Here is a 13,717-nt window from a genome sequence, read left to right as displayed (position 1 = left end):
GTGCTAAGTCATTTATGTGCAAGTCTAACAGGCCACAAACTAATAGAATTTGAGTCAAGCATATAACAAGAAGAAGAGGAAGCTTTATTGTTCACCTTGTAAATAGAATTACAATGTTTAAACATGCCATCACATGCATAATCCTTTCCCACAAATATATTTCCCTTGGACAAAGTAATCTTGCCAAAATCTATCACAACCTTGATTCTTGGTTTGCCAAACAAACTAAAACTCACAAGGTTTCTACTAATTCATGGTACATACAAAACATCGGTGAGTAGAACCTTTTTGCCAGATGTGAAGAAGAAATAAATAGTCCCCTTTCCTTCAACCTTGGTTCTTTTCTCATTGCCCATTTGTATCTCTTGCCCTTCCTTTGAAGATTCAAAGGCCTTGAAAAGAGATTTATCATAGGTAACATGAATGGTGGCACAAGTGTCATACCACCATCCATTCACCTTTCCATGAAAGTGTTGTACCACAAAATAAATACGAACTAAATTACTCAGCATGGGGTACAATTGGTAGACAAGCTCATCAAGAAAGCATACAGATAGAACATCTAGACAACTCTGGAGAGAGCAGCTCGAGTAAACTTGACAACTTACGACAACCAGATAATCTTCAGATCGCCTCTTGCGTCGACAATTTAGTTCTAGATGCGTGATGGCCAGATCACCTTCTAGAAACTATGAACTTGGATCGTCTTAGGTTAGGTGAGTTCTTCAACATCCAGCTTGAAGGAAGTGTTCAGCTCGCGGAAACTTGGTCATGACGCACAGTGAAGGATCCCAAAAGACTAAGAGATTCTTTATACGCCTCATAAAGACCCATATTTTATTACACATTTATTACCCGAGATAACAGATGTAAATTCTGTAGGCAATCATATCCTTATGAAATGGGAAGTTACCCAAATTTATTATTTATCATATTTACGTATTTGGTTACCTAAAGATGTCCAGGAGAATCCCCTATAAATACCAGAGGAATGGATAGAAAAAGGGACCGACTCTCTATATACTGAAACTCAGCTGAAATTGTCAACAACAATTTCTTCTAGAGTCTTAAGTAGATCAATAAGATTGTCTCATGGACTAGGTGGATTTTAAACACGGAACCACATAAAAGTGTGAGTGTTCGTTATATTTTTCATTTGTTCAATTAGGGTTTAGCAAAGCCTAATATCTCTATTATCGGATTTCTATTGTTGGCAAAAAATCACATCAACAGATTGGGGCTTTTGTTGAGAGTTTATTAGGCTTAATCCCCCACAAGTTTCACCTAACATTCACCATGGTGGTCACCAGGTCTATGCGTGACAATGAGACAGAACAACATGGTGATCAGGAGGTACAATGTTCGGCTGTCCCCACTGAAGAAGGCTCAATTGCTCAATATCTCCTTGGGAAGCAACATTTGGGTCAAGAAGACGCTAGGAGCTCAGCATCAGGCCCACCAAATCCCCATCCAGGATACATGACAACCATCGAGATAGAAAATGCCCTTTTAAGGAGCCATCTTGCTCAGGCTAACAAGAATATTGAGGAGATCTTGGCACGATTACCCCCTCCTATAACTGATGTTAACATCGGAAGGAGGAAAAGTGGGTCCCATAGGTCCCACATGAATAATCGACCCAATCTTTGTCGCTTTGTTAGAATTGCAACACCAAGGTCCATACCTTCAGAGCGGATCGAGCAAAATACTCAACCTACTAATACTCATAGAAGTCATCGACCTCATGTCAGTCGATCTATTTAGACTGCGACCCCGAGTTCCATGCCTTCTGAACAGACTCCACGGAATGCTCAACCTACCAACCTTCACATAAACGATCATTCAACTCACACTTCCAGGAACCAACCTGGCCAAACAGGGCATGCTGGGACCAATTCGAGGAGGCGAGACACCCCAGCAAATCCATCTGTGCCACAGTTAGAGCCTTCAACATGGAGAAATGAACCAGTCTTGCCTCTAACCCAGGAAGTTGGAGTAGATCAGGGACGAACTAATCTAGTGCGCCCCGATGGAACTAGGATAGCTTCACCAATAAGACATCCATCATTAACAGTTCAACATCCAACGCCACCTCACCCACAGAGGAATGTTCTAGCTCAAGGGGATGGCAGGAGAAATCGTCCTCCTTCATAGGACATCTATATCCCACAACCTCGCGCTAATAATCTAGGTCCTCGATCCTAGCCATGGGCTGTAAGCTTCGCCAATGGATTACTGGACAGAGAGCCTGCATAGAGTCAGGCACAAGACCGACGTGAGGAATCACTTGAGCTCTGCACAAAGTCTACGTTTCGACCCACATCCCGACCTGTGTGATGATCTGAATTCAGAAAGAGGACTTCCAGTTTTCCATGATGATTTGAGCTATACTCAGCCTAGGGGAGATCCATCTATCGTACACGACAATGGGAATGTCCCACCTAACCGAGCTTAAGCTTTGAGAGAAAACAACAGGATGGGGGCCGGTAATTAGCTCCCAATAACCTAGATTCCAAGGATCCAAGCCTTGAGAGACTGGCCTTAATGGAAAAACAAATGAAGAGACTACTATTTGGAAAAGGAGTCGATGAGTGTGATTCTGATGAGGATTTCGAATCTCTTTCTCCTAATATTGTGACAGATCCATATCCTATTCACTTTAGGATGCCGACTATGCCCGCATATGATGGCAACACTAACCCGTCCAATCACCTTGGGATGTTCAACACATTAATGATGACCCACAACATTGGGTTCGACTTAAGATGTATCTTGTTCCCTGAAACATTGACTGGACTGCCCAGATTATGGTTCAACAAGTATAACAAGCAATCAATCACCTCGTGGAGAAAGTTTTGTTCCGAGTTTAAGAGATAGTTCCGAGATGCGAAGGAAAATTGCGTTGAAGTCGATTCGCTCGCTAACATTAAACAATAACCTGGTGAGTCCCTGAAGGCATTTCTGAACCAGTTCATCAATGCGGTAACATGAGCTAGGGATGTTGATGACAACTCCAAGATAATGGCTATGAGGGCAGAGATGACAGTAAGAGGTGATTTATGGAAAGAACTCCAACACAAAGGAGTAAAGAGTGTAGATGAATTCCTGGATTGGGCTCAGGAATGGATAAATTTGGAGGAGGCACAATCTGCCCTTACAGGAACCAGCCAGACCCCTGTCCAATCTGTTGGAGTGGTGTCGTATGTTGCAGCTTTGACTCAACCTGCTACCCAGAATAACCAGACCTAGAGCAATAAGCAGAAGGGGACTGTGAGGCGACCAGAATGGAACCAAAATGAATAAGCTCAGTGAAAAGGACAATTCCATCTACACGACCTATACCGGCCTTAAAGATACGCGAGGATGTATCTTCCTAGAAAATTCTAATCGCCTTCCATGGAAGAAACTAGAGCCCTTGAGGAACCAGAGGGAAAAGAGAGACCCTACCGAATTTTTCCAATGTCACAACAATATCATCCATAATACTGTCCGTCAGCTAAAGGATGAGATTGAGACTCTCATCCAGGCTGGACCATTAGCCCAATATGCCCGAAACCAAGTAGTTTCAAATCACACAGCTGGAAAAAATATTCATCCAACTCCGGCAAATCTGGTCAGTCAACCCCGGGCTCAACCAGATTAGGGGAACCAAATCATCACTCCTCTAGTAGAACGAGGGGATATAACCATTATTGCTGGAGGACCTCACTTGGAGGGCACGAGTAATGGGGCCCCAGAAAAGGTACATACAGGAGTTAAAGCCACTGAGTTCATTCCAGAGCAAAGGTTATCAAAACAACAACGGTTGGAGAAATAACCAATTATTTTCACGGAAGAGGACACAAGCCACCTCTAGTTCCCACACAATAATCCATTGGTGATAACTGTTCAGCTCACCAATCGAAGCGTATGGAGTATATTGATTGATAATGGGAGCTTTGTAAACATGAATTTATGGTGACCTCGATGACCCTATACATATTCTCAGAAGAAGTAATAGAGCCATAGGGACGATTAGGCTCATAGTTACGCTAGGATGTTGGAGTATGTTGTAATCGATTGTCCCTGCCGCATACAACACAATTTTGGGATGACCTGCATTGATGACTTTTGAGGCTATCACCTCAATCCAACATTTAGCAACGAAGTTCCCCTCGACCTCAGGTATATGTATTGCAAGAGGAGATTAGCTCACTACCAGAGAATGCTATAGCATTGCTATAAAGGGATAATCACAATCTGAGCAGCAAGAAATGGTCATCATTAAGGGGGGTGAGGAGCCTCGGGTAATGGAAATTTCCCATGGGGCAGAAGAACCTCAAGAAAGAGGTAAGGAGGTCACCTAAGAATAGGTGAATACAGGTTTGATCTCCAAGCATTGGAGGAGCTCGAGGGAATCAGTGTCGATCTAGAAGTACCTTCTAGGGTAGTAAAGATTGGAAAGAATATTGGAACTGAAAGGAAGAAGGGGCTGGTCGAGTTTTTGAGAAATAACCTGGACGTCTTCGCTTGGTCACATGAAGATATGGTGGGAATCTATCCAAATGTTATAATGCATACTCTGAATCAAGACAGGAATGTGCCTACAAAGGTATAGAAACGAAGGCAAATTAGGAAGGAGCGATCAGAAGCATTAGAGGAAGAAGTAGCTCGCTTACTTATGTGTGGATTCATAAGGGAAGCAAAATATCCAACCTAGATTACTAACCCTGTTTTGGTCCCAAAGCCCAATGGAAAGTGGAAAACTTGCATTGACTTCTCCGACCTTAATAAGGCCTGTCCTAAGGATTGTTTTTAACTACCTCAAATCAATCAGTTGGTAGACGCAACAGCCGGTCACGAGCTCATGTCATTCATGGACACATATTCTGGATATAACCAGATCGCGATGAACCCTGCAGACCAAGAGCACACTAGCTTCAAGGCTGAGCATAACGTATACTGCTACAAAATTATGTCATTTGGGCTGAAAAATGCTGGTGCAACATACCAATGGCTAGTCAACAAAATATTTGTTAACCAGATCGGAAAAAACATGGAAGTGTAAGTCGATGATATGCTCATTAAATCAAAGACTTCCAGTAACCATGTATCTAACTTGGAAGAGTTTTGGCGTGGTACGGAAATATGACATGAAGCTAAACCCTAAAAAGTTCACCTTTGGGGTTTCGTCAGGAAATTTTTTTGGGCTTCATAGTCAACACAAGGAGGATAGAGGCAATCCCAGAGAAGATTAGGTCATTATTAGAAATTCCTTTGCCTAGGTCGCATAAAGAAGTACAAATCCTAATTGGGAAAGTAGCAGCCCTAAACCACTTCGTTTCAAAATCGACTGACAAGTGTCTCCCGTTCTACAACTTGCTCAGGGAAAACAAAAAGTTTGAGTGGACCGAAGAATGAGAGCATTAATTTTAGAATCTATAAACTCACTTGGCTGAATCCCCCATATTATCAAAACCAACAGTTGGAGAGCGTTTGCTCTTTTAGCTATATGTGACAGAAAATGCAGTCAGCGTCGTATTAGCTCGAGAAGAAAGTCGGGCACAGAATTCGGTGTACTATGTGAGTAAAAGGATTCTAGGAGCTTAGCCAAGATACCCTTTAATAAAAAAAAATCGTGTTTTGCTTGATCTTGGCCTTGAGAAAACTCAGACTGTATTTCCAATCGGACACCATCCACGTCTTAACCGATCAACATTTAAGGCAGATCTTGCTAAAACCTCAAACATCGACATGTTTGCTAAAACCTCAAACATCGACATGTTTGCTTAAGTCGCGCACAACAATCAAGAGTCAAGCGCTTGCTGATTTTGTGGCAGAATGCACATGTTTTCAGGAGGAGCCAATGAGAGAACCGTTGCAAGAGTTGTGGAAACTCTTCATTGATGGATCATCTAACGAAAATGAATCCAGAGTTGAGATAATTCTCTTATGATACTTATACAGGATCTTTATTTATTTTTATGTAGATATAATATTAAACAAATAAATATGAGATAACCTAGAACATGTTTCTAAAATTGAATTCAAAGAGAAATAATGATAAGAACACCTACATTATACGCAACAGAGTAAGAGTACTTCCTTCAGTTTTTCTAACCCTTGTATCCTTTCTGTCCTAGAGTATTACCAAGAAACTGAACCAATCTTCAATTTTCTTCATAGTCTTCCAAAGTGTCCTTGGAATCACCTAGACTAGGGTGGGCAATTCTCAACACATGGGATAGATACAGAGAGAAGAACAATAAGGATTAGAAAATGACTTATGTTTAGAGAGAATCTAAAACCTATCAGAAAACTAGTGTCTGTCATCTTATTTCAACTCTCACTTAACATTCCTTTTATAGACTCAATTGGGTGATTTATTTAATTAAAAAACCAATAAAATAATAGCCAATTAACAACCCTAGGTTGAAATTATAATGGGCTTTAGGCCCATGAAATTTTCCATTTAATTATAAGCCCATTGGACATAAAATCAATGCCTGTATTATTTTCTATTGATTTAATTAATTAAATAATTATTTAAATCCTTTATCAAATAAATTATTTATAATTTGAAGCTTGATTTAAACTTATTTATTAATTTAGATACTAATTTAGCTTAATTAATAAATCTGCCCTAATTTCTCTTTTTTCTCAAAATTACATAACTCTGTGAAACTATCCAAAATTTACCTGGTCAACTTTGATAATTAAATCAATTAATTGAGACTATCTAGATGATTTTATCCAAGGTACAGTGGGGACCATGAGCCTATGAAATCAAGCTCCAATAAGTTAACATAAATCTAATAAATAAATTTACTAACTTCTTAATTCCTCGTGACTCCACTAAAGACTCAGAATTGCACTCTTGAATTCATAGAACACTCTATAACAAATATAGATACGCTATTAATTATCCATTGTTACAACCATAATTTTCACTCAATCCCCTGTAGACGGTCTACAATGAGATGGTACTAATATACCATTTTACCCCTCATTGTATTTTATCCTTAAAACACTTAGTTCCTTGTAAATGATATTTTAGTAAACTAATATTAATTACTGAAATGAGATTTCTATCATTTAGCACCTTGAACCAAACTGAAAGGAAACTATCATTTCACTTCTTCACTAGAAGCTATAGATGTTCATATATATGATTAACACTCCCACTCAATTACACTTCCAAGTTCCCAAGATGTAAGTATGGGCTAGTCCGTAGGGTAAGCGGGTAACGAACAAGTCAAAGAACTAAAATAATATAATCATTTAGAATACTAACCACTCAGAATTGAGATTGAATTGACCTATGGTCAATTATATGATATGACTAGAATAGATAATAACGGTATGTTTACTTATCCTATCAACTATCAATATTGGTCCAGTCCAATGTAACAAATACATCCGATCTTTTTTACTTTGCTAATGTTCTGGAATTAACATAACACTACAATGTGTAAGTAGATCATATCGTAGATTGGCATGTTAGTGTAAATCCTATGCACTGACTAATCATAGGACTAACTTATTTTGAACATATAATCATATTTATATTCCACTGTGAATACGTCACTATAAATACGATTAGCTATATGCTCGAGATTTAATAGAAGTTTATACAAAACAAATAATTATGAAAATAAAACATGTGAGCAAAGTGATTGACAAAGTCAAAAAATAATTTCTATTCTTTTTTTGATAATAAATGAGATTATAAAGAAATTGGGTTTTAATTAGGGCATAAATCCCTAACAAACTCCCACTTGCACTAATTAAAACTAAAACGTTAATTCTACTAATCCCATTTCTTTGATATGCTTATCAAATGTAGCTTCTAGTAGTGTCTTTGTAAAAAAATCCGCAAGATTGTCTTCAGATGCAATCTTCATAACCTTCACATCTCCCATTTCCACATATTCTCGAATAATGTGATACTTCCTTTCTATATGCTTACTCCTCTTGTGACTACGAGGTTCTTTCGAGTTGGTTATCGCTCATGTATTGTCACAAAACAACACAAGCGATTTATCCATTTCTTGAATAACATCAAGACTGACGCGGCTATGTACTCAGCCTCCATGCTGGGATCTGAGATTACAGACTGCTTTACACTTCTCCATATCACAGCTCCACCCCCAAGAGTAAAAACCATTCTAGAAGTAGATTTCTTATCATCGACATCAGTCTGAAAATCTGAATCGGTGTAGCCTACATGGTTCAGAATACCACCCTTGTAGACTAACATATAATCCCTAGTCCGCCTTAAATACTTCAGGATATGCTTAAATTCTATCCAATGCTCTGGTCCTGGGTTTGAATGATACCTGCTCACTACTCCCACTGCATAGCAGATATCTGGTCTAGTACGCAATGTGGCATACATCAGACTTCCAACTGTTGATGCGTAAGGAACTTTTCTCATTGCATCTTCCTCTTTAGGAGTTTGGGTAGACTGCTTCTTTGAAAGATGAATTCCATGGCAGGACGGTAAACGTCCTCTCTTGGAATTTGTCATTGAGAAAGGTTCTTTCGTTTTATGCTTGTAAGCTGCTTGAGAAAGAGCTAAGAGTCTGTTCTTTCTATCCCTGATGATTTGGATACCTAGAACATAACTTGCTTCACCCAAATCCTTCATCTAGAATTGAGTGCTCAGCCAATTCTTCACATCTGATTATTTCTTAACATTGTTTCCAATGAGTAAGATATCACCTACATAAAGAACTAGGAATACCACTATTTGATTTGCCTTCAGTTGGTAAACACAAGGCTCATCAATAAGTTTTTCAAAGCCATAAGTTTTGATTATCTCATCAAACCTAAGATTTCAGGAACGATAAGCTTGCTTAAGTCCATAAATGGACCTATTCAACTTGCAAACTTTTCCTTCTTGTCCAGCTAATTTAAAACCTTATGGCTGATCCATATAAATGACTTCGTCAAGCTTCCCATTAAGAAAAGCTGTCTTGACATCCATTTGCCAGATCTCATAGTCGAGAGCGGCTGCTATGGATAGGAGGATGTGTATGGACTTGAGCATGGCTATCGGACTTAAAGTTTCCTCATAGTCCACGCCTTCTCTTTGGGTATAACCCTTTGCCACTAATCGAGCTTTATAAGTCTCGATATTTCCATCAACTCCTCATTTCTTATTGTGGATCCACTTGCACCCAATGACCCTAAAGTCACTGGGTGCTTCCACAAGATCCCAGACGGAATTTGAGTACATGGACTCCATTTCCTGTTTCATGGATTCGAGCCATCGTTCCTTTTCAAGGCTTTCCATTGCCTGTTTGAAAGACAACGGATCATCATCACTAGTGTCACCAACAACCATATTGGTTTCACCATCCAAACCATAACGAACTGGGCTCCTAGAAACCCTTCCACTACGACGAGGCTCCGTGACTGTTTGCTCTGGAACAATAGTACTTTCTTCATTTAAATCGACTTGCGTCAGTTGTACATGAAGAGTGGGAATTTCATCACCATCTCTGGTTGATGATGACAGAACATTGGTTGGCGTCAATTCTTTAACCATCTCCTCTAAAACTACTTTGCTGCGAGGTTTAAAGTTCTGGACATAGTCATTTTCCAGATAAGAAGCATTTGTAGAAGTAAACACTTTCTTTTCTTAATGACTATAGAAAAGTCCACCCCAAGTACCTTTAGGATAGCCAACAAACATGCAAACTTTAGTTCGCAATTCTAGCTTTCCCTCATTTTTCCTCAGGACGTGAGCGAGACACCCCCAGATTCTATAATGGAGTAAACTAGGTTCACGACCATTCTAGTGTTCTAAAGGTGTTTTGGGGATTGATTTAGACGACACGACATTGAGAATGTCGTTCGTGGTTTCAATTGCATGTCCCCAGAATGAAGTTGGTAGAGTTGAGTAACTAAGCATGCATCTAACCATTTCCAATAACATTCTGTTCCGGCGTTTCGCTACACCATTTTCTTGCGGAGTACCTGGGGTAGTAAGTTGTGATAAAATCCCAAGTTCAGTTAAATGATCTTTGAACTGCATATCAAAATATTCTTCACCCTTATCACATCGCAAGATATTTAACATTTTACCTAATTGGTTCTGAGCCATTGCTTGGAATTCCTGAAACCTTGAAAATGTTTATGATTTCCTATGCATTAGGTAAAGACATGAGTATATAGAGTAATCATCAATGAAAGTGATGAAATACTCAAAACCACCCCTGTCTTGTACGTTCAAAGGTCCACAAACATCTGAATGCACAAGTCCAAGTGGTTCTTTGGCCCTATCAACCTTTGTAGAGAATGGATGCTTGGTCAGTTTGCCTTTTAGACAAGATTCATAGATAGGTAATTAACCTAAGGTGAGTTCCCTCAAAGGCCCGACCTTTGTAAGTCTTTGAATCTTATCGTAGGCACTATGACCTAGTCTCAAGTTCCATAAATATGTCATATTATCGTTATCGGTCTTTTAACATTTATTGGTCCGAGGTTTAGCTACTTTTAATAAATCATTGTTAAGAGCGAGGGGTTCATTAGGTCGTAGAATATAAAGCCTGTTTTCCAAACATGCAATACACAATTGTGATCCATTGAAAGAAATAGATATATTAGAACTTGTGAAAGTCATAACAAATCGTTCTAATTGCAACATGGAAACTGAAATTAAAATTCTACTAAAATCTGGAATAAAAAATACATCATTTAAAATTAAGTATTTATTTCCGAACTTTAGACGAGCTCTTCCTCTAGCTTGGACACAACGAACGCTCCGTTCCCAACTCTAAGCTTTAAGCCAACTTCATCCACTTCTTCCCACGATTCAAGAAGTTGTAAAGAGTTACAAACATGGTTGGTAGATCCAGAATTAATAACCCAAATGGATATATCATTCTCTAAAACACATGTTTCTAAGATAAATGAACTATAATCATTACCTTTTTTTTTAGATGCTAGAAACTTGGGGCAATCATGTTTCCAATGCCCCTTCCTTTTGCAGTGAAAACACTTTCCTTTACCTTTCTTGTTCTTTCCCTTAGGCGTCTGTGCATTTGGTTGGGCACTTTTCTGCGCAGCCTTTGCAGGCATGGGGTTTTTGTTTTGCCCACCTTTCCTCTTGTTTCCTACTTTCGAAGACGAAGCTTGGTTAGCTTCAGCCTTAGCTGGATCAGTAGCAGCAGTAGTAGTTGTCTTCTTTTCTCCTCCCTTACTCGGTCCACCCATGATAGACTCAAAAGGCTGAAGCTCGTTCATGAGTTGTGTCAGACAATAGTTGAGTTTATTCAACACATAGTTGGTTGTGAACGGCAGGAAAGCTGGAGAGAGACTGTTGAGGATTAAGCTAACTTGACTTACCTCATCTACTGTTGATCCATGTAGTTCAACTTCCTGAAAGTTGTAACCCCCTGGATAGCCAAGAATGCAACACTGTGTATTTACAAAGGTGCATGACTTGCTAATCAAGTCATTTATTGAAAACATGATACTAAAACCACTAATGAACTAGGGTTAAAAAATTTTGGTCTCAAAAGTGTACATTTTATATAACAAAACATTTTACACATGGGATCCCAAAATGGAATAGCGTTTGAAAGTCAGTTTACAAAATTCCCAAAGTTTAGACAACCATTAGCCATTCTAAGGAAAAACAGATGTTTCTGGTTCCCCGATTTTTGTTTTCCCCTAAACTGTGGCGACTAAGCAGCAAGTCATGTACATTCAGCTCATAGAGCTCTCCAAGTGAGGGCTGATCAAGTTTTCCCTTGCCTTTACCTGCACCACGTAGCACCTGTGAGCCAAGGCCCAGCAAGAAAACATAATGTGCATTGCAAACAACAATAATAGATGAATTATCCCTTAAGCATGATCAAACACTTAACACTCATATTAATTACATAGCACGTATACATAGTCAAAGATGAAACTAAGCATTAATAACAATCAAGTTACATGATAATCAGGACCGACAACTTAGGCCGCACCCCCTGTTTACCCACTGACTCCGGCCCACTTAAACCGAGCTCAGTACATAATAAGCTGTCCTAAGCTACCAATGGCTGAGTCGCGTTCTGTGCGCTAGTGTAACCTTGGCACTCTTAGGCCACTGGTTTACTATTTACATGGCATAATACCATCCTTTCAAAGCACACATATTAGGTAACCCTTAGTCCCATTACAAATACACAACCGGGTGAAGTTTTCTTACCTTTAATTTCCACGTTCACTGACTACGAGCGACGAATCTCCAGCACGATCCGCTTCCCGAGCCCTAGCTTAACATCTAGTCACAACCAAGGTAATGGATTCCATTAATATTCAAATAAAGGTTTCCGGGTACAATGATAGCTTCCGGGACATCGAATTCCACCAAAAACGGTGGTGGAATCGATCCCGAGCACCCTAGGTTAGGTTCCCGCGCTTAAAATCCCCAAAAGAACAAAAATGCACCTAAGGGTTGCGGGCCCTGAAACCTAGCCGCGGCCCGCCCCTGAAATAGAAACCAAGCCTCTCTGAAGGCAGACACACGCCGCAGCCCTGCCCTGTGGCACCGCGGCGCTCCCCTTCAGCAGAGCCTCCCTGGCTCCTTTGCTTCGTTGGGCCGCAGCGCTCTAGAACAGAGCCGCGGCCCAACCCTCTGTGCCTATAAAATCCACCATTTCTAACATCCTAACCTTATTCAAAACCACCCTAAAGCACCCTAATTCCAAAACCCATTAATCACAAGACTTTTAGCATGATCCTAACAGCATAATCCAACAGAAATCCAGCTTAAGACCCCCTCAAAATCCCATTTTGATTTCTAAAACCCAACAACTCAAAAACACAAAAACCAGTCATCCAAACTCAGATTTTAACCTCTAAATTACGAATTGAAGCTTACCTTCTTTGATGAACCACCTCCTTAACAATTTATGAGCCAAAACCCAAACTTCTCAGCTCCAATTCAGTCCTTAAATATTCAAACCATAAACACCCTAAATCTTCAGTCAAAACTCAGAATTCTAATCCTCAAACATAAAACTCAATTCTTACCTTGGCCTTGGTTGAGTGTTCCTTGGTTAGAGCTGAGCTAACTCCTCAAACTTCAGTTCAAATCCTCTGAATTCCAACTAAAATTTCTAAGTTCTGTGTTTTTCCTTTGAGAGAGAGAAAGAGAGGAAGAGGGAAGTGTCGGTCTAATTTGTTCTATTGTTTTCTAAAGCCTCTTAAGTGTATCCTTAAGTGATTAAGCTTCCCAAGGCTCGGTGTACCAGAAACGTCCCCGAGGGCAAAATGGTAAATTTCCCCGAAATTCCCGCCTCAGCTTCCTAACCTCAAATATATCTCCATATATTTATTTCCATAACCCGATAACCCAAATAATCATCTAATGCCGAAATTACCCCTTGACTTACCCCAAGTCGAATATTAAGCCCCGTTGTGACTTTCCCGCTAACTGGCTCCCTAGGATCGCCTCAAATCGCACGCTGCAGAACTACCCACATAATAATGTGGTTCTCACAGATCTAACATTTAACCACATTTACATTCATATAATCATACAAGCATGCTTATCATATAATCATGCATTAAATCAATAAATTCACACATAAACCAATTATGCCCTCCAAGCACACTAATCAAGGCCCTTAAGCCATATTAGTGATTTTGGGTCGTTACAACTATCTCCTCCTACTGAGAATTTCATCCTCAAAATTTACCTGAATAGCTCGGGATACTTATCCCGCATCACTGCCTC

This window comes from Humulus lupulus, chromosome 3 (genome assembly GCF_963169125.1).
Source record: "Humulus lupulus chromosome 3, drHumLupu1.1, whole genome shotgun sequence".
Lineage (NCBI taxonomy): Eukaryota > Viridiplantae > Streptophyta > Magnoliopsida > Rosales > Cannabaceae > Humulus > Humulus lupulus.
This window is presented reverse-complemented; position numbering follows the sequence as displayed.